The following is a 26,765-nucleotide window of genomic DNA, read 5'->3' as shown; positions in this document are numbered from 1 at the left end:
TTATAAGGAAAAGTCAAAATCCCTTACTTTCTTTTTAAAAATTTTAATCTAATTCATTTTTTTAATCTTTTAAAAATTTAAGTTAGTTAACATATAGTGTAGTGTTAATTTCAGAGGTAGAATTTAGTGATTCATCACTTATATTTAATACCTAGTGCTCATTTCAGCAAGTGCCCTCCTTCATGCCCATTACCCATTTAGCCCATTCCCCACCAACCTCCCCTGCAGCAACCCTCAATTTGTTCTCTATATTTGAGTCTCTTATGATTTGCCTTCCTCTCTGTTTTCTTATTTTATTTTTCTTTCCCTTTGCCGATGTTCATCTGTATTGTTTCTTAAATTCCACATCTGAGTGAAATCAAATGATATTTGTCTTCCTCTGACTGACTTATTTTGCTTAGCATAGTACCCTCCAGCTCTATCCACATTGTTGCAAATCGCAAGATTTCATTCATTTTTTTAAAGATTTTTATTTATTTATTCAGAGAGAGAGAGAGAGAGAGAGGCAGAGACACAGGCAGAGGGAGAAGCAGGCTCTATGCAGGGAGCCCGACGCAGGATTCGATCCCAAGCCTCCAGGATCACACCCCAGGCTGCAGGCGGCGCTAAACCACTGTGCCACAGGGGTTGCCTGATTTCATTCTTTTTGATCACCGAGTAATATTCCATTGTGTATATATATCCCATGTCTTCTTTATCCATTCATCAGTTGATAGACATTTGGGCTCCTTCCATAATTTGGGTGTTGTTGATAGTGATACTATACACATTGGGGTGCATGTGCCTCTTGGAATCACTATGTATCCTTTGGATAAATACTTAGTAGTGTAATTGCTGGGCTGTAGGATAGCTCTATTGTGAACTTTGTGAGGAACCTCCATACTGTTTTCCAGAGGGGCCGCACCAGTTTACATTCCTACAAATAGTGCAAGAGAGTTCCCTTTCTCCACATCCTCACCAACATCTATTGTTTCCTGAGTTATTAATTTTAGCCATTTTGACAGCTGTGAGGCAGTATCTCATTGTGGTTTTGAAAATCCCTTTTTATGTCTGAATGAGATACTGATTTTTTTTTTATTTTGGGGTAATCTCTGCACCCAGTGTGGGGCTCAAACTCACAACCCCAGGGTCAGGAGTTACATGCTCTAGCAACTGAGTCAGCCAGGCACCCCTGAATGAAATGCTGATATTCTTGAACTTTTTCATGTTCTCTAATGCCTGTCTTTCTGGAAATTACTTCTTCTAGTTTCAAATCATTTGGTTTATTTTTTTGTCCCCCCCCCCTTAGAATTATGCTGGAAACCCTTTGCTCTTATTTGCTGTACAAATATGGGACACATAATCACACATTCCAAATATGTTCCCATCATCTGTTTGCCTCATGGGCCAGTTTATTTTTCTTCAGACACCAAGTCCTTTTAGAGGCCGTAATATCATCTATTGGCCTTTCTGTAGACAGTTTACATTCTCTGGTATTCCTTAGAAGCATTTACACTTTCCTATCGGATAGCATTTTGTCCTGTTGGAATTATATTTACAATATTTTTCTTACTTGTTTAAAAATAAACACATAGACACAGTGAGTCTGTCTTTCTCTCTCACCATCTGTCCTTCTTTCAGCTATTAGCTTTGGCCTCAGAGGTACTCTCAAATGTAAGACCTTCCAGCACTGTGCCACTGATTGGGATGATCATGTTACAAAGAAATAAGCCCTAAGAGGTCAGCAAGCATGGCAAAGCTGAACTTTAACGTCCACGGGATGGAAGTGGGAAGTAGAACAAGGTGGCTGCTGTGGGGGCGTGTGGAGCACAGGGTTCCCTCTGTCTCCAGGCTGTCTCTCGGAGGGGGTGGTTTGCTGCAGCACCTGGGAGCCTGGGGTCAGCAGTGGGAAGATGAAGACAGTAACTAGGCAGCGGGGCTGGTGCAAGTGGTAGTAGGATGTCCTACTTTTCTTCTTTTCCTTTCTTTCTTTCCTCTCTCTACTCCTCACCTTTCCTTGAACCTCATACAACTAGTAAGAGAACTACTCTTCCTTAATGTAGAAGAAAACACTGGCATGAAAATACACTGTTCAAATAGTGATATGTATAATTGCAACAGAAAACCAGGGGCTGCTCAGGGAAAAAGTGGCAGTGGTGCAGAGCTGGCTTGGTGAGCTTTGCTCTGTGAGGTGGGCCATGACTCCAGCACTCTTCCTGACTAACGCAAGGAAGTAAGAGCAGGTGGGGGGAGGGGTACTTCTGAGATGAAGTCTGGCCCGCTCCAGAGTCCCTCTGCTTTCCTAAGCCTCTTCCACAGGGAGGCCCTGGTTCTTTCTTTTATTCATAGTATGTGCCTACTATGTGCGAAGTATTGATGCTGGGGATACAGTGACAATCAACGGAAGAACAATCCCTGGTACCGGCAATCTACAAAAGTCTTGAGCTATTGCAAGTGTGATGAGTGATAACCAAAAGAATATTAATGATGTCATGGAGTACATAGTGAGGGAGTTAGTCTGATCCCCTTCACCTGTAGGTTCAGGCTTACCTATATGAGCCTTTGCCCATTGGTTAGTGAACTCCTAGCATTAGGCCTGCCAGTGATGGCCTAGAAAGCTGGATGCTTTGGGCATCAATGCAGCCCACCAGATTACAGCCTTCCCCAGCCATCTACCATGTTATTAGTCCTGGAAGCCTGAGCTTTGGTTTCAGGTCCATTGTCCTACACTCTAATTCTTTGCTTGTATTTAGATCCTGTCACCCTGCTTAGTTCTTGCCAGGTCCCTCCCATCTAAGACCAAATCTTTCTCATGAATATTCAGCCACTGACTGGGCTTGGCTTGGGCTGGACTGCCCTCTGTCCACCTGACTTGAGTCTAGACTGTCACTTGGACTCCTCCTGCCATGCCGCACCCTCCAGACTAGACCAACCTGCCCAAACCCAAAGCAAGCTGGCCTAGACCATGGAGAGCTTCCAGAGCTGGTCTGCTTGTCCCTTTTGTCCTTACCTTTCCGACTCCTGGTTTCTCCCTCCCCTCTCTCTCATTTTGCTGTGATCCGAAGGCTTTGTGGCTAAGTCTGAGTTATAACATTGTTACCCAATGTGCCCTGGTTTCGTTGACAATTTAATACCTATTGATTTATTGATTTATTCTTTCTCCCTTTCACATAGAATAAATATTGACTATTGTAATTTTCTGAGAGCCTGCCATGCACCAGGCATTATTCTGAGTGCTGAGGGAATACCAGGGAACAAAACAAGATCCCTGTCCTTTTACCATGTCCATTCTGTGCATGCTTTCTGCGATATAGATCTTTAATATCAAACACACTCTGATGTGAGATCAAATGTATCCCCCACACAATGTATAAGGCACACTATACTTCCAAACCCCTACATTTCTCCAGATGAGGAGCCCAGTTATTTCCTTAATTCCATGCCTCTCACTTCTGCTACTGAAAATGAATCCCCCATATGGACCGTTTCCAAACCACTCTGCTGGAAGCATGACATCAGCTCACAAATTTCTGCACCAAGTTTATAAACTACAACTGATAAATGAGTTTAGAGCTTGGAAATCAAATAATTGCCCCTCGAGACTTTCAGACTAGACAACACAAATTGCTCATTGCTGACACAAAGATTCCAAGTGAGGGTTTTCATTTCAGAGGCTTTAACCATGCTATTTAAGGGAATGCAAATTTTACTTTTGCTCTGATTAAAACCTATTATAATAGGTTTTATCATTGTTGGATAAATACTCTTTTATCTCTCCTTCAAATAGGAATAGTAATTTGGTGGCGCACTCACACACGCACGCACACACACACACAGAGGTTCTCTGTGTGTGTGTGGGGGTGTGTAGCTATGAGTATACATGTAATTGTGCAGTTTCTTTAGTTGTTTTCTTCCATACTTTGCCTCTCTTCCTAGCTTCAGAGTACTCTTGTGGACTATCATACTTACTGAGCAAAGAGAAATATTACCTATCTGTCAAGAGAAATTATATTTCAGCAGAATTTTGGGACGCCTGGGTGGCTCAGTGGTTGAGCATCTGCCTTCAGCTCAGGGTGTGGTCCCAGAGTTCCAGAATCAAGTCCCACATTGGGCTCCCTGTATGGAGACTGCTCTCCCTCTGCCTGTATCTCTGCCTCTCTCTTTTTGTGTTTCTCATGAATATATAAATAAAACCTTAAAAAAATTCAACAGAATTTTGAAATCATGTCCTGAGACTGACCACTTACCTTGAGACAAACATGCCCCACCCACTAGCTGAGCAGCAGACAAGCTGAGGTCAGGACTGTCTTCCAGGCTCTTCTAGGAACCACAGGGGAGTGCTGATGGCGTGAGGCAGAGCAGACATCAGATAGGTGGAAAGGGTAACTGGCCATGTGGTGTGATGTGAGAGATTCCTAAAAATGGTACTGGATTAAGAAAGTCCTTCCTCTCTGAGGCAGACAGGGGCTGTTAATGCCCCTGAGAATAGTCCTCAACCAACCACAGAGCAGAATGGGGAGGGATGACTCAAAGATGGGTTCTACGTAGTCTCTCCAAAGTCCCAGTGGAACTGAGCTCCAGTCACCCACAGTGGCAATCTGCTCATCAACATACCCTGGGTGGGTTCCTCTCACTCTACCCTGTTTTTCTCTACCTTTACTTCCTCTTCTCTCTCCTTGTTTTATTCCTCTATTCAGGATTATCTCCAAATAAACCATGTGTATTCCAATCTCTGTCTCAAACTCTGCCTTTGTGGGAACTAAATCTGAGATAAGGGCCCAGATAAATTAGTGAATATTAATTTATAGTGGTGCCTATCTGCCAGGTTGTGATACTCTAACATTGTTTGATAGCCAAGGGATGGAAAAAAATGCAGATAATCTAAATAAACTACAAAGGGTGGGAAATACCTGTTTTAGTAAATTTAGACATAGAGTTGCAACCATGATATTAGATGACTATAGAGTATTAATTGACTGTATTTTATTGTAGATGAGGAATTTGAGAATTCCTAAGACTGGAAATGGGATGATTTGTTGACATGGACATTTAAGTCAACTTGGACGATAGTCGTTTGGAAGACTATATGCCAGGTGCCAAACCTGTGATTAATAAGAGAAGAATTAGAATTGTGGAAACTCTGCTGGTGAGGACAGGAAGTGGTTGATTCAAGTAAATGGTGAGGCTTCAAAGAATCAATAACCAAAGCCATCTTTCTGTATTGATATAAATTTATATCATTCTTTTAAAGGGCTGTATAGTATTCTGTGGATGCTGTACCATAATTACCTAGCCAGCTCTTACTGAGGGACACTTAGATTATTTCCTATTTCTCAAAACTATAAACAAAGTGTGAATACATCTTTTCATATTTGTGTAATTATTTCCTTGGAGTAAAGGTCTACAAGTAGAATTGTCACCAAAGAGTATATATATCTTATGTTTTATTATTTCTTGTCAGATTACCCTCTGGAAAACAGGTACATTTTGCATGTCCACAGAAAAAGCAGGAAGTTCATGTCTCTTCAAACCTTGTCAATGTGTGAGTTTGAGAAATTAAAAAAAATCTTTGCCAAGCTGATAGGTAAAAGTCATCTCAATACTGTTTTAATTTTCCTCTTTTTATATTAGTGAAGTTGAACATTTTTTTCATATACTTACTGACCATTGGTATTTTAATTACCTGTTTATGTCTTTTTGCCCATTTTTTTCTATAGGAGTTTAAATTTTTCTTAATTTGTACAAATTCTTTTAATATTATGGATAGTAACCATTTGCCTCACATTATTATTATTATTTTCCTTAGTTTGTTCTTTGTCTCTCAACCTTATCTGTGATTTTTTTTTTGCCTCACAAAAAGTTTTCAGTTGTTTGTTCTCAACATTATTTGTCTTACTTTTTCCTATTTCCTATTACTTTTATGTTTAAAAATGTTTACATTTAAATATTTGGCCTGTCTATAATTAAGTTGTAGAGAGGTAACAATCTAATACTTTCTCCCTAATTACTGATCAATTTTCCCAACATTTTTGAATGATCCCTTATTTTCTTTGGTGATTTGAATGTCAATTCTTGTCAATATTTTACTAGCACCCAGTTATTTCCCATTTCCCTACTCTCTGTAAGCTGCAGCTCCATCATATTGTCAGAGTATGAGACCAAGCCCAACCCTCAGGTTAGGCACAGCCAGGGGCACTGGTGAGCGCCACCTCAGTCTGAGTCCAGGAAGGAGGGGGAGAGGGTAGAAGGGAGGCAGTGTTGCAGCAGCTCTTGGGGAACAGGACTCTGACTCACACAGTGACTGGAACATTCATGGGCGGCTCCTTCGAAGCACAAAAATAAACGGGCATCTAACAGCACAGTGGCAGACTGCCTAGATCTTATTCCCTGGATTGGGTACTGGGATGATAGCTTCTCTTTTCTAGCCATTGCTTTAGGTGCTGGCATGATGCCCACTTGCAGTAGAACTGTGCCCTGATCCCCCAGGGTTCAGGGTGACTAAGGATAGCTTTCTTAAATCCTTCTACAACCATCTTCTTCAAATAGGAGTTATTTTTAGAGTTTTGGAGGTAAAAAGAAAGGAGACAAAAAAGTTTCATCTCTCTCAAAGCATTCTGCTTAGCATAAATTCTTGATTTTAAAAAAATCCCAGCAACCCCGTTTTTAATTAGGCAAGACAAGCATGCATGCCCCCTCATCATGGCTGCGTCTTGACTCTTTCCATCACCCTCAGAAGCTGCTTATGCTCAGTGAGTGCTGGTCTCTATTCCCAGAGATGTTCCTGCAGCTCCAGGACCCAGCAGTGGGCTATCCATCTCTAGAGTGCTTTGAATTCAGTGGTTGTTGCCATTACTGCTACTGTCTTCTGTCACCAAGCCCAACCTACCACATGAGCCTCACTTTTGTGGATGCTGGAAGTCCTTGCTCTGAGAAGGAGTAGCCTGCCTACCCTACCTCCCTTTGGCAGGCTAGGGTTACCACAGACTCCTGTGTAAGGAGGCCTGGCTGAAGGTAGGTGGAGGCTGAAATTCAGCACTCAACACAGAAGGCCTGACATGCTGCTAGAAAGGTCAGTGGGTACTGGGTCTGCCTCAAGGAAGGTGCACCTTTCAAATTTGTACAAAGCCTCTGTTTGGGCTGTCAGTGGTACTGGGGTAGGGCTTGGTGTAACTGTAAGGTAGCTTGGAGTTATAGCCTTTTGCAATAAGAAAATAGATTAAATCCCTTATAGTAGTTACTGGCAGGGTTCATTTCAGGTACTACATGCTTTAGGTGCTTATCAGTTTCTCTCCCTGCCCTCTGACAGGAAGCCTATTGTCACTGACTATACTTTTGTACTTTGAATGAATGTGAACATTTTACCTCTCCTTGCCTTCAGCTGAGGGATACCTGTTCTGCTATGATGAAAGTCTATTCTCTGAGATGAAGTATCCAGTGTATTGTTCTTTATTAGCCCTCTTTCTTGTCTTTCCAGAAGCTTAGAGATTTATGAATAGGACAGCCCATGCCATGAAAAAGGGTAAAGGACATCTATGGAATTGTCAACCTCATACCCTTCTTCTAGGAACTCTCTCTCCTTCAACCTCCCTCCCTCTTCTCTTATCCTCATGGTTAAGTCAGGAATATCATTTCCATATATAATATATCTTGTTAGGTTTGACCCAACCTGGGCACAAAGGTTTTCCCTATTTTTTTTCCAATTAAAATTGAGAGGGACTGTTCATCTCTAAGAATAAAGCTCTAAGATTTTAAAACTGCGTATAGCTTGTTTTCCTCCTGATAGAGATAGATGATCTACATAGAGAATGACGGTAGCCTAGAGAGAGAAGTGGAGATCCCAAATAGAGAAGGAGAGAGTTCTGGAAGCTTTCCATTCTCTGTCCCAGAGGCTCATCTGCCTCCCAATTTTCCCCATCATTTGATTATTTACCTCCTTCTAGGATTTGGTGAACCAGTACCTCTTGCTCTCCATCCCTTTTGCTTAGGCAAATTCAAGTTGTGTTTCTGTCCACCTTACAACCAAGAGCTTTTCTTACACAAAGGCAAATAAAGTACACTAGAGTTTTTTGTTTTTCTAGTTAGACTCCATGGGGTCTGGACTATAAATATTACTTCACACAGATGAAAACTAAGAGGTCTATTGGATCATCTGTCATTTGGATTGTTAAATAGGATTCATTACCAGGCTGAAGTTTAACAGTGAAGTGAATAGTGAAGGAAATCAAGTCCAGAGGGTTTTCCGTTTCACAATAATGCTGATTTCCTGAGAAAACTGTTTGACCCCAGACAAGGCATTTACTTTTTCAAGAGAATTGTTTTGTCTCTCTCTCTCTCTCTTTTTTAAACAACAGAGTGCTATTGTATAGTAGACATTCTTGAGATGATTTTCTTTTTGTACACACATGTGAGAAAACTAAAGAGGGGTATGAGTAGAATAAACAGGATTGAACATGCATATGTGTAAATCACAGTATGAAGAATCTCTGCTGAAATTCTGTTCATGGTTTGATGAGATCAATGTTATTGTAAACCTATTTTTCATGTTTGCGTTAATGACACCCATTCAATCACCATTGATCTTGAGAAAACTCTGTGGAGGCCACAGAGCTGGAGAAAAGAATTCCTTCCCACAGAGTGTTTATAACCTTAGTCTGTATGTATACTCTTGCAAAGAACTTAAGGCAAGGCCAGTTGAAGTAGACACTGTAACAAAGAGAATCAAGTATTCTGGAAGCATTGAAGGAAGAGAGAGAATGATTCCAGTTGGGTTGGAACACAAATGGCAGATTTATATTACCCAAGCTCAGGGAAAACTATCTACAAATCTGAGAATGTTAGTTTATTGCTTTGCAATAATAATTATGTCTGACAGGTTTCTAGATGCTTCTTCGATTGTACATGAGCTTACTACAGGGTCCTTAAGTAACCCCTGATGCTTCCTTAACTGAGATTCTATTTTATGATGAATATTTCTCAAATACTTCATAATTCTAATGCTTGAGGATTTTATAAGATGAGAGGGAATGTAGTGAGTGGCTTGATGGATCAAGTTCAAAAGGCAAAATCTCTTTTCTTACTAAAAATGAACAAGGATTAGCAAGCTTTGGGGTTTTTTGGGTAAAGGGCCAGGTAATAAATATTCTTGGCTTTCCAGGCTGTGAGAATTCTGTCACGACTACTCAACACTCCTCTGTTAGGGCAAAAGTTGCCATAGGTAATAAGTAAATGATGAACAAGGCTGTGTCCCAATAAAACTTTATTTACAAAAACAGGTAGAGGGCTGGATTTAGCATGTAGGCTATAGGTTGCTGAAACCTGAACAAAGAGAAAAGGAAAGGAAAAGGGTTATGAGCATTTAATGAAAAGGACCTACTGGCACGATGTTGTATATTGTGGGGAGATATAAGGATGTAAAACACATGGTCCAAAGTCTGATACAGTGGAGGAAATCTGTAAACAAATAACCAGAATATGACATGAAATGGGATTTATTACATAAGAGCCAAATATTTCTGGTTTAAAGAAGGCAGAAGACAGGATCTGTTCACCCGGAGAAAGGGAAAGGGACTGCAGCCAAGAGGAGCCTTATAAGAAAATGAACAGAGACAAAAGAACATTAGGAGGGAACAGGAACATTTAGAAGAAAGTCTGATACACAGTTATGTGCCCACACCTTGTTTTCTGTCATTGCCTTTCCCAGAGCCTCATGATTGGATGTCCACTCTAGAATTAGTCTGGCCCTTAATAAGGACCTATCTCAGCAGCTCTTGCCTCACCAGAGTGGCTTGAAATAAAGTCATACTTCTGGGGCCCAGAATCTGGTGGCACCAGTACTAATGCCTACAGTTGTACCCCTCAGATTTCTTCATTGCAGCATTTCCCAAGCCTGTTATTTGCTCCTCAGCTTTCCCTTAATTTCTCCTCCTAAGTTAACCTGACTAGTACCTAAATGCTCCTTTGCGACTAGGAATTTGGTACCCACATTGGCACCTTCCAGCCCATCTTTCCTGGAGCTGGATCCTGCTCCCAAAACTCTCTGCTCACAGGTGGTAAGTCTGTTATATAAGAGCAAAGATAATTGATCAATCTCTCACCTGACTTCCAGATTATACTGGGCCACTTTCTTCCTTCCCAGACTGAAGAAGCCATATGGCTTACTCTTCTTCCCTGCTGGCTGTTTGTTGCAGGAACTTCACATACTCTGCCTGAGCCCCCGAGTCAGTGCAGTATCACAAGCCTCATGCCTGCTCAGCCTGAAATGGGCCACGCTGAAATAAGCTTCCAAACCATCCTTGTTGCCAGTTCACAATCAAGATTACCATTTGTCAAGTTAAAACAAATAAAAAGCCAATATTGATGGGATGCAAGCAGCTTTTTACCTGGCGCTAAACTGCTGAGCCACCCGGGCTGCCCCTAATCTTTAAAGTTCAAAAAGCTCTTGGCGAATAAAAAGGAGCCAACCCTATGCAACAGTTGGAAAACTGACACCATCTGTGTGTTCCAAGAGTGGATGGTTTTAATACAGGGAATTTGAGGCATGCAGATTTTGTAAGGGCCAGCACAGGTAAGGATGCTATTGTCAATGATTTCAGCCTATAGCACAAAGTGGGTAGTTCTCAAAGGCTCCCTTAAAAGCTACTTTTAAAGTCAAGAACGTGTGGGAAGCTCCCACAAGCCATCACAGCTGCAGCACCATGAAGGCAGTTTCAGCAGCCAATAGTTCTGAAGCAGTTCGTGGGGGTTCATCTGGAGACTACTAAGAACTTTGGGTCTACATTAGCTCACATATCTGCCTGTGGTGGCCTCCAGAGAGGGATAGCTTTACCTTCTCTTCTATTGTCCACATCTCACTGCAGTGCTTCTCACTGGCAGACACTACCCTGCAACTCTATGGGGAAAGGGCTTCTGGGAGATTTAAACCTTGGCCCTTCTCCCTTGTGGAAGAGCAAGGAAATGGTGTTGAAAGCAGACTATCCTAGGTTTGTCAGTAAGCCTTTTCTTTTCTTTTTTAAATTATATTTTGAAAATTATGTTTCCTTTTAAAAAAAAATCTGTTTCACAACTGGGTTACTCAACATTGCTAGTGGGAATGTAAAATGGCGCAGCCACTCTGGAAAACTGTTTGCCAGTTCCTTGAAAAATGAAATATACAAAAAAAAAAAAAAGAAAAAGAAAAATGAAATATACAGTTACCACATATTCAATAATTACACCTCTGAGCATTTGTCCTAGAGAAATAAAAATTTATATCTACATAAAACCAAATATTCATAATATCTCTATTTGTAATAAACTGTGGTATAGTCATACCATAGAATACTACTAAGCCATAAAAAAGAATGGATAGCAAATGGAAAGCTATTCCATGTTCACAGACTGGAAGAACAAATATTGTTAAAATGTCCATACAATCTAAAACAATCTACAGATTCAATGCAATCCCTAGCAAAATACCAACAACATTTTTCACAAAACTAGAGTAAATAATACTAAAATTTCTATGGAGTCACAGAAGATCCCAATAGCCAAAACAGTCTTGAGAAAGAAAAACAAAACTGGAGATATTACAATTCCAGATTTCAAGATATACAAAATGGATATTCAAAACAGTATGGTGCTGGCACAAAAATAGACACATAGATCAATGGAACAGAATAAAGAGCCCAAAATAAACCCATTCTTGTCAATTAATCTATAACAAATGAGGGAAGAGTATGCAATAGGGGAAAGACAATCTCTTTGGCAAATGGTGCTTGAAAAACTGGACACAATTTCTTATACTGTACACAAAAATAGACTCAAGATGGATTAAAGAACTAAATGTCACACCTTATACCTGGTGTTTGTCAGGAAGTATATATATATAATATATATAATAGAATATTACATAACCATAAAAGGAATGAGATTGTGCCATTTGTGACAACATGGGTGGACCTAAAGGATATTATGCTAAGTGAAGTAATTCAGACTGAGAAAGACAAATACTATGTGATTTCACTCATATGTGGAATCTAAAAAAAAAAAAAACACACAAATGAATAAACAAAAAGTAGAATCAGATCTACAAATATCTAAAACAAAATGGTTGCCAGAGGGGAGGTGGATGGAGGGATAGGCAATAGGGGTGAAGGTACAGTCTTCCAGTTATGGAATGAATAAGTCACAAGAATAAAAGGCACAGCATAGGGAATATAGTCAATAATACCGCAATAGCACTGCATGGTAACAGATGGTACCACATCTGTGGTGAGCTTAGCATAACACATGAGCTTGTCAAATCACTACTGGAAACTAATGTAACTTTGTGTTACATTACTGTGTTACAAACAGAATGTCAACTGTACTTAAAAATGTTTAAAAATAAAAAGAATTAAATATTGATACATGCAACTTGAACAGATCATCAAAGAATTATGTTGAGGAAAAGGTCAGTTTCAAAATGGTACATAGTGTATGATTCCATTTTTATGACATTAAAATGAAAAAAATAGAACAGATTGTTAAGGGTGAGAGGGTTCTTAAGGGATTAAGGAACGAGATCTCTGTGGCTGTAATAAGGAGGCATGAAGATCCTAGTGATAAAGCTACTTTGTATCTTGAGTGGTAGTGAACAAGTAAGTCCATACATGTGATACAATTGCAAAGAACTAAATACACACATACACATAAGTGAGTACATGTAAAAATGGTGAAATCTGAATAAAGTGGATGGATCGTGTAAATACAATTTATGGCTCTGATGTTGTGCTATAATTACACAAATTGGTATCTTTGGGTTGGGAGAAAAACTATATGAAGAATATAAATACTCTGCTTCTCTCTCTTTCTCTCTCTGTGTCTCTCATGAATAAATAAATAAAATCTAAAAAAAAAAAAAAAAAAAAAAGCAGCCCCCGTGGCTCAGTGGTTTAGCACCGCCTGCATCCTGGGGTGTGATCCTGGAGACCCAGGGTCGAGTCCCGCGTTGGGCTCTCTGCATGGAGCCTGCTTCTCCCTCTGCCTGTGTCTCTGCCTCTCTCTCTCTGTCTCTCTCTCTCTGTCTCTCTCTGTGTCTCTCATGAATAAATAAATAAAATCTAAAAAAAATTAAAAAAAAGAATATAGATAATCTCTGTATTATTTCTTAAAACTGTGGGTGGACCTACAATGACCTCAAAATAAAAAAGTCTAGTTAACTCTGGGATATAGAACCTTTAATAGGAGATTCAAGAAAAGATTCCAGCAGTGAGAAGATGGTAGGACTAAATAAATAAATGTCAAGACTTCTTCGAACTCTTAGGATTTCCTTATTTCTCTTTTCTTTCATTCTCTCCTTCCACTCCCTTTTTGTTTTTTTGTTTTTTTGTTTTGGACAGAGCATGCAAGGTTGGGGAGGACAGAGAGAATCTTAAGTATGCTCCATGCCCTCATGGTGCCCCATATGGGGCTCAATCTCACTACCCTGAGATCATGACCTAAGCTGAAATTAAGAGTGGGACGCTTAACCCACTGAGGCTCACACAGGTGCCCTTCCTTTTTCTTTTTTCTTTCTTCATTCTTCACATTTACTTTCATTTTTAACATACCAAGAAAAGTTTAAAACTTTCCATTGCTATTGCTTTACTGATGAAATCCAAAGACTCCTCAGTTTGGCCCCAGGACTCTCCATAATCTAGTCTCTGCCTAATTCTCCTGCCTGAAAATCCAACAGTTCTCCTTCACAGTCCAGAAAAACCAAATAGTGAATATTATGCTGCCTTACACCTGCCAATCCCTCCCCCTACACCCGACATGTATTTTCTTTGACTTGCCTTTCTCTGGAACACTCCATGGTTGTCCTTGATTTCACTTGTTCCACATTCAAATAGCCTACTCTCAGTGTTACTCAGCCAGCTACACGGGCGTGAATCTGGAAGTGGCATAAAACATGCCCTTTCCACCAATCTGGAAATTTGTTGCTGATAAACCTAGGTTTTTAGGTGCATCTCCTTATATAAGTGGAGAAACTGAAATTAGTCCAATTCTAATTTTAGTGCATATAAGAAATCTGTTAGTTTGAATTTGAACATGTAAGAAGAACATTTATTTATTATTAATAATCCTTCACTGACTTCTAAAGAAAATGGATCCCAATTAACTAGTGGATCAATCTAGGAGCCTTTGGCACACTGCAAGACTGGAATAAGTAATAACAAATGGTTGTTGTGCAAGTTTGGAACAAGAACTGGGCAGAGTGCAAGTGTTTGGCATGAGAGAGTTTGGGAGAGAGAAGTGGGGAGCTCTATGAAGCAGGGATAGTTGTCAGGAGGGCTTACTGCTACAGGGAGGAAGAGGGGTTTTAAAGCCAAATATGGAGATTTGAAAGAAAAGATACAGCTAAAGGACTCCCTCCCCTTTTCTCTTTTTTCTTTTTTTTTTTTTAATGAAAAGCCATGCATTATTCCCCACTAGAATTTTCAGAAAAAAATCTACTTGAATCACTTACCTTATTTTTAAGTGGGGTTTTGTTTTGAGGGAACTTAAAGATGAATATTCTGCTGGCATAAGGGTTAGAGACATGAAGAAAAATATAAATTTCAATTTGCACAAATTAGTCTATGCGTGTGCATACACAATTAAGGAAATATCTTTAAGATATTGGTTTGAAGAAATACCAAGTGAGTACCTTACCTAGAGTTCACAGATTCGTTAATACAACCTGGACTTCACTTTTTGTGCATTGCTCTATAACACTTAATCTTCCACACACCAAATATGCCCAAGGAGTGAAGGACTTTTCATGCAGATACTGCCTGCTTATTATTGGATAACTCTATCATTTCTGTTAAATAGGACTTTATATTATTTTTAGAATATTTTAACTGCATCTGGTCTTTATTATTTGATAAAAATGAGTTGAAAACAAAACAAAACAACAAAATACTAGTGCTAACACTTGGATAAAGTATAAACTCATCAACTGAGAAATGAGATCAAGGATCTAGAAACAAAGGATCCACCACAAGAAATTGACAAATTAAGTCCCAGGAAGTCACCCCGGGTCTAAAGGCCAGTCAAGATTGGAGCAGAGGAATGGAGAACCAGAGTGGAGGGCTTTAGGGAAAAAAGGGGTTTGATTGAATAAATGATGTGTCTGGCATTCAGAAAAACTATTGCTACAAGTACAGCATATTGATAGAAAAAAATCAGGATTATGAACACTGGAAAATAAGAAAAGGAAAAAATGAGGCCGTGGTTATTAACTCTAAAAAAAAAAAAAAGATGTAAAAAAAACCCCATTACTTATCTCAACAGTAAACAAGTACATAGTTATAATAATACTGTTGATTTACCCTCAAATTGTGACCTAACTCTGTTGAGTGAATAAAGATAGGGAAAGTAGAGTTAGAGCTTATCCTCCATAAGCAGTCAATAGATTTCTAAAATTAGTAAGTCAAGAAATAGCAGCTGTGTAGGCATATTATTTAGAAATATGTTTTGGGCGCCTGGGTGGCTCAGGTCATGATCTCAGGGTTGTGAGATCTAGCCCTGTGTTGGGCCTGTATGCTGGGCATGGGTCTGCTTAAGATTCTCTCTCTGCTGCCTCCCCTCCCTTTCCCTTTCTAACAACAATGACAACAAAATGCCAAAGAAATAGATAAAAGGTAAAGAATCACCTATTGTGTATTGGGGATTAGTGAATGGTAAAACAGGAAGTGCTGGTTTTTATTACAAGCCCGTTTTCACTATTTGATTGTTTTAACTGTACATGTATTATTTTGATAAAAATTTAATGAATTCATTGAACAATATATATCTTTAAGTGGGGAACTGCCCATATCATTTCTTTTATGCCTTTCATCTATTGTTTAAGAGGAACTTTAACTGTCATATGTTAGTTGCTCCTCTTTGACATGTAAAATACATGATATTGACAGATACTGTGACTGAACTTCCCAAGATAATTTAGCTGCTGGGTGTCAGCTAGTGGATATGTCAAGACCTACCTGTGGAGAGATATGTCACAGAGCAGCAGTCCTGTTGACAGCTAATTGTCATCTCTGCTTGTGCCCGAGGACTTTTGCCCTTGTGTTCTGACCCTGACCTTTTGGCTTGGAGAATTCTGTTAGATCTAAGTCATATGGTTCAGTTCCTGGTACTTTGGCTTGGTTCTGTGAAAGGCTGTATCTTTCCTTACTCAGTCTAATCTAGTTTACATTCTCATCTTTCTGGAAACCTCTTCTCCTTTCCAATTTTTCTTTCAAATTCCACTTTTCCTCTTTTTTTTTAAGCATGCTTTATTAATTCACCCAACAAGCATTTTTGAGCCACTATTCTGGGTCAAATCCTCTGCCATGACCCGGACACATGGAAGAAGAACATATGGTTCCATCTAGCAGAGGAGATAAAGTTTCTTAAGTTAAAAATTGGATTTCTTTTAGGCGATTAGGGTGCCACTAACCCTCTTCTCTTCTAGGAACATACATGAAAAGATCACTAGGCCAATAAAAAGTATATGCACCACTCTCTTAATCTAGGCAGTAGCCACAAATTCCCCCAAATGCAAGGCCGAGATAGATTGCAGTGTTAGAGACTACACTTTGAGTCTGGCTGTGCTGGGGTTTCCTATTTGGCACACTGATTAATAGATCTCTGTCCTTGCATGTTCAGGGATGCTGTTGTGAGGACATAGGCAGGACCTTGAGAACAGATCCTGAGTCCACTAATCCAAACAGCAGACAAAAAAGGACCACAAGCCTCTTTTCAAAACATGGGCTCCAGGCCCTGCCGGTATACGCTTGCCACTCCAACAGGAAGTAGAGTCTGTTGGGTGTGAGCTCAGAAGTGAATGAGAGAAGACAATCATGAACACTAGTGTTTAGCCTTCAACACAGATCTAGCCTGCCAGTGAAAGGAGTTCAACCATCATCCCCAATTCTGACTAATCATTTCAGGCATTCCTATGAGGAGGAACCATGAGAGGGCGAATATAAAGAAGACAGAAATGGAGTAGAGGTTCCCTTTTCTTGGGATTAAGGCAAACACATGAGGAAAGGGTAAATGAAAGTCCCTGCCTCTTCCTTACTCATGTGTCTTCTTTTCTTTTCTTTCCTTTTTTTTTAAAAGATTTTATTTATTTATTCATGAGAGACCCAGAGAGAGAGAGAGAAAGAGAGAGAGATAGGCAGAGGGAGAAGCAGGCTCCATGCAGGGAGCCCAACATGGGACTCGACCCTGGGACTCCAGGATCAGGCCCTGGGCTGCAGGCGTCGCTAAACCACTGAGCCACCCAGGCTGCCCTTTGTCTTCTTTTCTTAAAAATAATTAGAAGCACAAAGATATAGAAGTAGCTTAATGTTCAACTCAATCACAATTAAACACATTTCCTGTATTTATTAATGTGTAAAAATGCTAATAAAGAATATTTGTTAAACATATGAATGGCCACTCAAAAAAATGCATACATCAGGGAGAATTGACCTCAGGATATTCGAGGGCCCAGTCTTCTGGGCCACATAATCATATCACATAGTATCATTGGATTGTTGCAAGCATTGAATGAGTTAAAATGTGTAAAGTATGTAGAACAGTGATTGGCAGCAGAGAAAGAACATTTGTTGTTGTTGTTACTACTATTATTACTAATTTATATTTGTGTAGCATGTTACAGTAATTATCTCATTTGATTTTTACAACTTCCTGTGAGGGAATAAGAAAAGTCCTATTATAGCCTTTACAGTTAAAGTTTTTCAGTATATTAGGTCTACAACTCACATTTCCTGATTTCTAGTTCAAAACCCCATGAATGGGTAGCTATCTGGTTTTCCTTAGAAATTTAAAGGTTGGGTTTCTTGCCTTCTCATTGGGAACTCCCGGATAATGACAAGATGGAAATTTGAAAAGCGGGATCCCTGGGTGGCGCAGCGGTTTGGCGCTTGCCTTTGGCCCAGGGCGCGATCCTGGAGACCCGGGATCGAATCCCACGTCGGGCTCCCGGTGCATGGAGCCTGCTTCTCCCTCTGCCTGTGTCTCTGCCTCTCTCTCTCTCTCTCTGTGTGACTATCATAAATAAATAAAAATTAATAAAAAAAAAAGAAATTTGAAAAGCTTCTACTCTACTAGGAAAAGAATTGTTTGACTTGAATTATATGCAGTGTTTGGCTTTGCACTTTCCTGGGCAAATCAATATATATTTTATAATACATAAAACTTATAAATATTTGCTTTCTGTCTTACACTAAAAAATATTTCACATGCTGATTATTTTATTCCTCATAAGTTAAGTCATTACAGAAAAAGAGAGAGGGGTGAGCCTGATGTCATTCCCAATCCCCTTCTGAAGGAGGTTGATTTAGTCCATTTGGCTGGACAGGTGAATATGGGAAGTCCTCCTTTTTTTCTTAAACACATCTTCTAGCTTTATATAAATAAGTTGTGTATAATATGTATAAAAACACATATACAAACATGTTTTATGTTTATGTATATGTTTTAACATATACATATGTTTTATATATGAACACACGTGTAAATAAATAATTAGAAGCATGCTTTGCACATTGCTCTGTATCCTGCTGGTTTTGTTTAACAACATGATTAATACCAAGAACATTTCCTACCTATTAGTTACATTTGCATTCCATTGTAAAACGTGACATATCAAGGCTTAAACAAGTCAAGGGGGTTATTTGCTGCACAAAATTAGAAACCTAGAGGTAGGCACTCCAAGGGAGGTATGATCCAAGGGAGGTATAATGCTTTCCAGGTTTCTACTCTGGCATCTTTAGCATACAATTTTAGACCTTTTGCTTGTTACCCCATTCTCACAAGATAGCTGCTCTACCCTTCAAAACACATCTGTATCACATCCGTATCCCAAGCAGAAGGATGAGAACATGCAAAGGGCAAAAGGTCCATGTCAGCTGAGCTGCTTCTGATTAAAGAGCTTCTCTAGAATCCCACCTAACCCACTTCCATTTGCATGTCACTGGCCATGTAGCCACCCAAAACCACAAGGAATCTGGATGTCACCTGTTGTGTTTAGGAAGCAGGTGCTGGATGGAGTTAGGAGTGCAAAAGGTTTAAAGAGGAGTAACACTTGTGAAAGAAGCAGGACACCAGATTGGGCAGGGGAGCTATTATTCTCTAACATAAATCTGAGAAGCTCTGTCAGCCCTGTGTGCAGCCCCAGAGCAGAGATTGCCCTTTAGGGAAGTCTTGAATCGGGCAGAAATGGTGAGGCTTTGTACTATCATCCTGCTTAGTCATTGGCTGGGAGCTGTCCCAGGAGAGCATGATCTCAGTTTGGAATTTGCTGGAGCTGATAAATGAGACTATCAGCTGACCACACTCCTTGAAAGGGGTAGCAAGTCCTTTCTTGAAGAAAGGGGCTCTGAGTGGCACATCTCTACATATGCTATGCTGGAAAATGAAGGTTTTAAACTGGGCACAGTGCCAAGCCAAAGATACCTGGGGGTTCTGTTAATAGAGAAGGTAAAAGAATATTGTGTAGGTCATTGCTGTATCTTATATGTTTTAAGGTTTCTACTCAGGAGACAAGAACAAGCTTGTCAGATAAAAGCAAATTGTGAACAAACTTCTATGAATAGTTGTGTCCCACGGTGGAAGGGCATCAAGGAACAAATGTCATCTTCATTAGAGAGCTTCAGTAGTTCATCTTCCTATGGCATCAAGCTGCCTCTCGTGTCAGGTAATTCAAAAACAAATGGGGCTAGCTTATAGACAAAATGATGGACACAGGTAATGATACAAATAAATGAATAGGAGTGTTGCTTTTTGTCTCTTCCTCTAGTTTTGTACTTTTCTAAAAGTCGCTGGTATAATTTTTTACGGTTTTCCCTTTGGGCTTATAAAGATTTGGCTCATTGATATTTTTAATTGGTAAACTGGGGAGAGACCAATTATTGAATCCTCTTTTGAGGTCAGATAATGCAGAGGCTCTTTGGATGATGCAGAGTCTCATTCAAAAACGGAATTCTCCAGGGAAAACTGAAACAAGGGGAGTAAGCAATTTAGGAGTTATAGATTTGTTCATTTAGGTTGTTTATTGCTCTCTGTTTTGCTGAAGTAGTCTCCCCTAATCTGAATATTTCTAATGCTACCAGAAAAATTCCTTGTCCCTTGCAGCAGGAAATATGTTTCAGGTTCTCCAGATAGATTGAAGAGTAATTATGAAGCTCAGAAAGGATATTCCAACCCTCTCCCTGTACAGCTATCTGGACCTGTGCTTGGGCATGGATCTAGCTATTTGATTCATTCTGAAAGACTTAGTTGTGTGCATAAACATAAAGTCTCAAAATATAGAAATGTGATATAATAGAGAACACATTTGGCCCTTAGCTAATCTTAGAAAACTTGGTGAATAATTTATTCTCCTAAGTAGTTTCCTTGAAGTCTAACCAAAGTTCGCTATTTACCAGTAATTAGCATCTCCATTTCAGCTCTTCTTATACAGAGAGAAATAGCATGATCCGTTTTAAATTGATAGTAGTATTTAAAAGTTTTTCAATAATGTTTTTAATTTTAAAAAGTATATATTTACTGTAGAAGATAGAGAAAAGTACCAGAGTGATTAAAATTACTCTTAATTACAGCAAGTAGAAGTAATCAACATTATATATTCTCAGTCTTTCATAATATTTGCACATTATGTTTTATATAGATAAAATGTGTGTATGTACAAAAATGCATATAAATTGGGACCATGCTCTGCACTCTGCTATGCTTAATATATCATGACTATTTTTTCATGTCATTAAGTTTTCTTCAGTAACACACTTCTCAAAGGCTACATAGTGCTTTATTGAATATGTAATATAATTCATTCAGCAATCTGTTATTACTGAATGTTTCAATTCTTTCTGATTTTGCATTATTATAAATAATTCTCTAATGAATAACCTGTAACTCTCTCACATCCCTGATTATTTCCTAAGTAAATTCATAGAAGCAGATGAATGTTGACTATAGATATCCCTTGTTTATGACTGCCTAGAATGCCTCCCCCACTCCTCATCCTCCTCCCCCTTCTTCTTCTTCTTCTTCTCCTCCTCCTCCTGCTTCTGCTTCTTCTTAAAGATGATAAAACTGACCTTCTATTCCACTTGTCCATTTCCTTTCAGGAATTGCTTCTCCTTCCACCTAGTAGAAATTTTTGTTACGTGGTTGGAATTAATCACAGTGTCCCATTTCCTATTACCCCAGACACAGTGACTGGTCCAGGAGTGGGAATATGATTCAAGCAGAGACACTAAGAGGGAGTTCTAAGTCTGATAATGATGGATAAAAACATCTCCTTTCTTTTGAAATTATGGGCACTATAGGCCATTTAAGATTGGAACTGGCATGGGCCATCTTAGCCACAATGATACCAACACAAGAAAAAGCAGAGCTGAGAAATGGAAAGAGAAGGGAGATTTTGATGACATCATTTGAGTTTTTGGTTCCCCTAGACTTTCCCAATTACTTGATCTAATATATGCCTCTTTTTGTTTAGAACAATTTGACCTGCCTTTCTGACTTTAGGCAACTTGACTAATGTAGATATTCTTAAGGTTTTGATACATATTTCCAAATTGCTTCCCAGAACAACATTGCTAAATAGACTTGTGGAATATGGAATTTTATTTTAGTTTTATCATTTATTTTTTAAGTGTTTTATTACATAATCTCTGTATCCACCCCACAAGAATTGCATACTCCACCGACTGGAGCCAGCCAGGTGTCCTTGGAATATAGAATTTTAAATAGAAGTATAGTTGATATTGCTGCAATTGATCAGTGTAGAATTACAGTATAAATCAATCTTATCTCTTTTTTCCATATGCTCATCCCCTCCCAACTAAAAAAAAATCCCAGTCAAGTAATACTCAAGTGTGAATAAAGGTGGGGATGTGATGAATATAGATCAAACTAGGGTTATATTATGCCCTTATGTCAGGCTGAGTGAAAGCCCTTGCTGTTAGGGAGGGTGTTAGAAGGTTCATGTACTCCTTAGCCCATTTCATAGTGAGTCTTTTTACTTTCCTCCCCCCTTTAGAAGTGAAAGTCAAGAGAGGTCTTAAGAAGAGGCAGTTCAAGAAAGGAGTCAAATTATTAAAGAGTAAGTTGGCAACTTTAAAGTTAGTGAGCCAAGGAAGAGTATTTTAGAAAGAAACTATATGATTAAACTAGGTGGGACCAATCTTTTGAAGCCAATTAAAAGAGGCAGGCTGGTGGGCAGCTCTGTGAAGAGGTGGATAGGAGAAGGGTAATTTTTAAAGGATGTTAAAATAATACTAGTAAAAACAAATCAACTCAACATTTGACTGGAATGTATTGGAAAGCAGTGACTAACTCTGGTTTTTCTATCAATTGCTTATGTACTTAAGGAAATGAAAATTGGTTCCAGTCTCACTGAGGTAGGCACTGCCCTCAAAAGGAAATGAAAACAACACTCTATTAGCAACAGTCCACCTAATTTGGATATTTTTGAGATGCACATGTTCACTAGTGGTCAGCTGAAATTTCCTGAATCACTAGTGTCCTGGTGCTGTTTCTTGAGAAACAGCAAGTGGAATGTTTTACTCACCCCTTCATATACCTCCCAAAGTGTTTTCTGGTTCATAAAATTACAAATGAACAAACTGAAGAAAGAAGAGAACTTCATAAAAATGGAAACTGATTGTTAAATGCTTTTAGAACATTTCCTATTGGCGAGTAGTGGAAATGAATTAGCAAGTAAATGTTTTTAAATATACTTTTTATTGATTAAAAAATAAGTTTATCCATCTTCTGACTAAATCAATGTTGAACACACATTTGTAGAATATTTGCTTGTAGGGGCCACTTGACTACGGTGTTCTGGGAGGTTGAGAGTGAGGGATAGGACATAGCAGCAAAGGTCTCTTTTTTTTCTTTGAAAGTGAATAGCTTTTCTTTTTTCTTTTTTTTATTGGAGTTCAATTTGCCAATATATAGCATAACACCCAGTGTTCATCCCGCCAAGTGCCCCCCTTATTGCCCATCACCCAGTGACCCCAACCCCCGCCCACTTCCCCTTCCACTACCCCTTGTTCATTTCCCAAACTTAGGTCTCTCATGTTTTGTCACCCTCACTGATATTTTCACTCATTTTCTCTCCTTTCCCGCAAAGGTATCTTTTATTTTAAGTTCCTAGATTGCTCCATTAAGGAGATATCTTTCTGGAGATCATCTGGGCAACCAGTGTTGCAAAAGAACAGACTCAAGGACCAGCCAGTTACATATTTTAAATTTCGGAAGCATTGTACCAGGTCTGAGACAATGAGAAGGCATCTCCAGCCATCCATGGCTGTTTGGGTAAAGAAAGCACTTGGGGGAAACAATAGCTAAAAAATCAGGCAAAGGATCTGAAAAACTGATGAAGTAATTACCTTATTCACCCACTAACTCATCCCTTCACCATCATTCCAAATGGTTTGACCTAAACACAAATGAGCTGATTCCAGCTCTGCTCAGTTCAGTATGGGGAATCAGAGGGGAAATTGTATCCGCCCACAAATGTCTTCCTCAACTCTGATGTTCCAATGGAGGTAATTGAGAAACAAAACAAAACAAAACAAAACAAAACAAAAAAATAAAAACAAAAAAAAAAACCCCACAGATATAACAAAACTTAAAAAGAGCATAAGTTGTCCATGTAGAAAATCTGAAAGAATAGACAAAAGAATCTTCTGGAACTAATAAGTTACTAAAGCAAGGTTGCAGGATACAAGGTTAATATACAAAAGCCAGTCACTTTTCTATATACCAGAAGTGAACAAGTAAAATTTGAAATAAAATGCCCAATGTCATTTCCATTGGCACCCTCAGAAATACTTAGCTATAAACCTCACAAAATATAAACAAGATCTATATGAAGAAAATTGAAAACTCTGAAGTAAATCAAAGAAGAACTAAATAAGTGGAAAGATATTCCACATTCATTGATTGAAAGACACAATATTGTCAAGATGTCAATTCTTCCCAACTTGATCTAGAGATTCAATGCAATCTCAGTCAAAACCCAGCAAGTTACATTGACAAAGAAGCAAAGGCAACAATGGAGAAAAGATACATTTTCAACAAATATGAAAATATTTGCAAATATGCTGATACACTTGGACATCCACATCTAAAAAATTAAGTTAATTAATGCAAAACTATTAAACTTCTAGAAGATAACATGGGAGGAAATATGAATGACCTAGGGTATGGCAATGATTTTTTAAATACAATACCAAAGTCATAATCTATGAAAGAAATGATTGACAAACTAGACTTCATTAGAATTAAAAAGTTTTGCTCTGTGAAAAACACAGTCACGAGGATGAGAGGACACTAGGTGGGAGAAAATATTTGCAAAAAATATATCCTATAAAGAACTATTATCCAAAATATACAAGGAACACAAGAAAAAACAATATAACAATCTGATTAAAAAATAAGTGAAAGACTTGAACAGATTCTTCACCAAAGAATATGTACAGATGGCAATAAGCATATGAAAAGATGCTCAATATCCTATGTCATCAGGGAGTTGCAAATCAAAACAACAATGTGGTACCACTACACACCTAGTAGAATGTCTAAAATCCAAAACACAGACAACACCAAATGCTGGTGAGGATGTGTAGCAACAGGAACCCTCATTCATTGCTGGGAAGAATACAAAATTATACAGTCACCTCAGAAGACAATTTGGCAGTTCTTAAAACACTAAACATACTCTCACCATATAATCCAGCAATTACATTCCTTGGTATTACTCAAAATGAGTTGAAGAGTTCTGTCTACAGGAAACCTACCCACAGATGTTTATAGCACCTTTATTCATAATTACCAAAATTTGGAAGCAATCAAGATGTTTTTCAGTAGGTGAAAGGATAAATAAAGTGGGTACATCTAGAAAACGGAATGTTATTCAGTGCTAAAAAGAAATGATCTACCAAGCCAAAAAAGATATGGGGAAACTCTAAATGCATATCACTAAGTAAAGAAATCCATCTGAAAGGGCTACATATTATGTGATTCCTACTATATAACATTCTGGAAATAAGAAAGATCAGTGGTTGCCAGGGGTTATAGGAGAGGGAGGGATGAAGAAGCAAAGCATAGATTTTTGGCAGTGAAATTTTTAAAAAAGATTTTATGTATTTATTCATGAGAGAGACACACACACACACAGAGAGGCAGAGACACAGGCAGAGGGAGAAGCAGGCTCCATGCAGGGACCCCGACGTGGGACTCGATCCCAGGTCTTCAGGGTCATGCCCTGGGCTGAAGGCGGCGCTAAACCGCTGAGCCACCCAGGCTGCCTGACAGTGAAAATTTTGTATGATATTGTAATGGTGGATTATATTCATCATACATTTTTCAAAACTCACAGAGTGTATAACACCAAGAGTGAAACCTAATGTAAACTATAGACTTTGGTTGATAATGATGTGTCAATATAAATAAATTCACCAATTGTAACAAATGCATCACTCTGGAACTGTATGTTGATAGTGGACCATGCTGTGCTTGTGTGGGGATAGGGAGTACATGAGAACTCTGCTTTTCACTCAACTTTGCTGTGTACCTAAGACTGTTCTGCCAAATAAAGCTCATTAGAAAAAAAGAGCGTAAGAGATAATTCAGAGAGAGGGGTAAAAATGTTGAGAGCGAAGCTAGTTTTCACCAATACTGCCCTAAGGAAAGTTTGCTTTCTTCCCTGACATGTACATTACCAATTCTATTCCAACCTCCACCTTTTAAAACATTTTATCAGTCTGATAAAATGATAAGTATTTCCATATTTCAGAGTAAATACACTTTATAGCCTAGACCATGGGGAGACCACACTGAGAGTTCCAGAGTGATGGACTTGTCCTCAGCTGAACAAAATCCTATGTGTCTGATTCCTACCCATTTGCTCCCAAACTTTCTATCCTTTCTATGTTTCCTTTGTGTCTCCAGCTCCCAAGTGCTCTGGATTCAGGACCCCTGGGCCTGTAGTACAGTGGACATGTGGGGCTGGACTGACCTGGCCATTGCCCGTTCCAAGCTTCTCAGATTTCTTTTGCACTCACAAACAACCAGACATCTAAACGTGGCCATTAGAGTGGGAGGGGGGCTGCAAGGGAGATCTCTACTACATCTTTTTTCAGCTTCCTCATATGTAAAAAAAAGGTGGGGCGGGGACTAGATGGTAGTAAGTCTCTCTCGGCTTTAAAATTTTATGATTTCTATACTTTAAATGCAAATGCTGATGGTGACTTGTTTAAGCCAGCATGGTTTCTTCCTATATCATATTTCTCAAAGTGAAATCTAAAAGCTGGAAAGGGCTTACTGGAAATGTCACATTTTGGATTTCATCAACTTCCAAAGTAGATTGCCCTATGGATCAGAAATTCTCATCTTGAAAAGAGGCAGGTCTTAACTTGTACAGATGTTCTTTCCACTCAAACGCAGACACTATTTTTTGTGGAAATAGTAGAAGAGTTCAGCCAGCCAGAAGCCCCAGTTGGAGGGGATTGAAAGGTCTCCCAAGGCAACCACTTCCAAAGGCGGGTGGAGTTTCTCTGAGCTGTTTCCTGCCTGAACAAACAGCCCATCCCAAACCCTCGAGGCTGACCTGGTTCAGGGACCACCCTTTGGGATCAAGTCCACTGTAGGGGCCAGTGAGCCTTGGACAAAAATAAATGTGAAGAAAGAGGTTCCTGGGGTTTGACTCTGTGGCAGCCCCAGAAACAACACAGCTTTTTAGTTTGGTAGTAAATAACCTGAGTCTGTGCCAAACCTGGTACTCATTCCCTGGTCTG

The 26,765-nt window shown here is 39.1% G+C and overlaps 1 long non-coding RNA gene across 9 annotated transcripts in view; it reads left to right on the top strand.

Annotated features, from left to right (window-relative positions):
* Positions 1-26,765, top strand: part of LOC112665551 (uncharacterized) — a 66,383-nt gene that overhangs the window by 25,197 nt on the left and 14,421 nt on the right. For 4 of the 9 annotated variants that reach the window (XR_007406425.1, XR_004809871.2, XR_003140452.3 and 1 more), the window contains exons 4-5: positions 4,972-5,158; positions 19,482-19,651. This is a non-coding gene — a long non-coding RNA (uncharacterized LOC112665551). Of the gene's footprint in view, positions 1-4,971; positions 5,159-19,481; positions 19,652-22,000; positions 22,064-26,765 lie in introns of all 9 variants that reach the window. The other 5 variants (XR_003140455.3, XR_003140450.3, XR_003140448.3 and 2 more) reach the window with 2 other exon arrangements.

The sequence above is a fragment of the Canis lupus genome, chromosome 27, assembly GCF_003254725.2.
Source record: "Canis lupus dingo isolate Sandy chromosome 27, ASM325472v2, whole genome shotgun sequence".
Taxonomy (NCBI): domain Eukaryota; kingdom Metazoa; phylum Chordata; class Mammalia; order Carnivora; family Canidae; genus Canis; species Canis lupus.
This window is presented reverse-complemented; position numbering and strand designations above follow the sequence as displayed.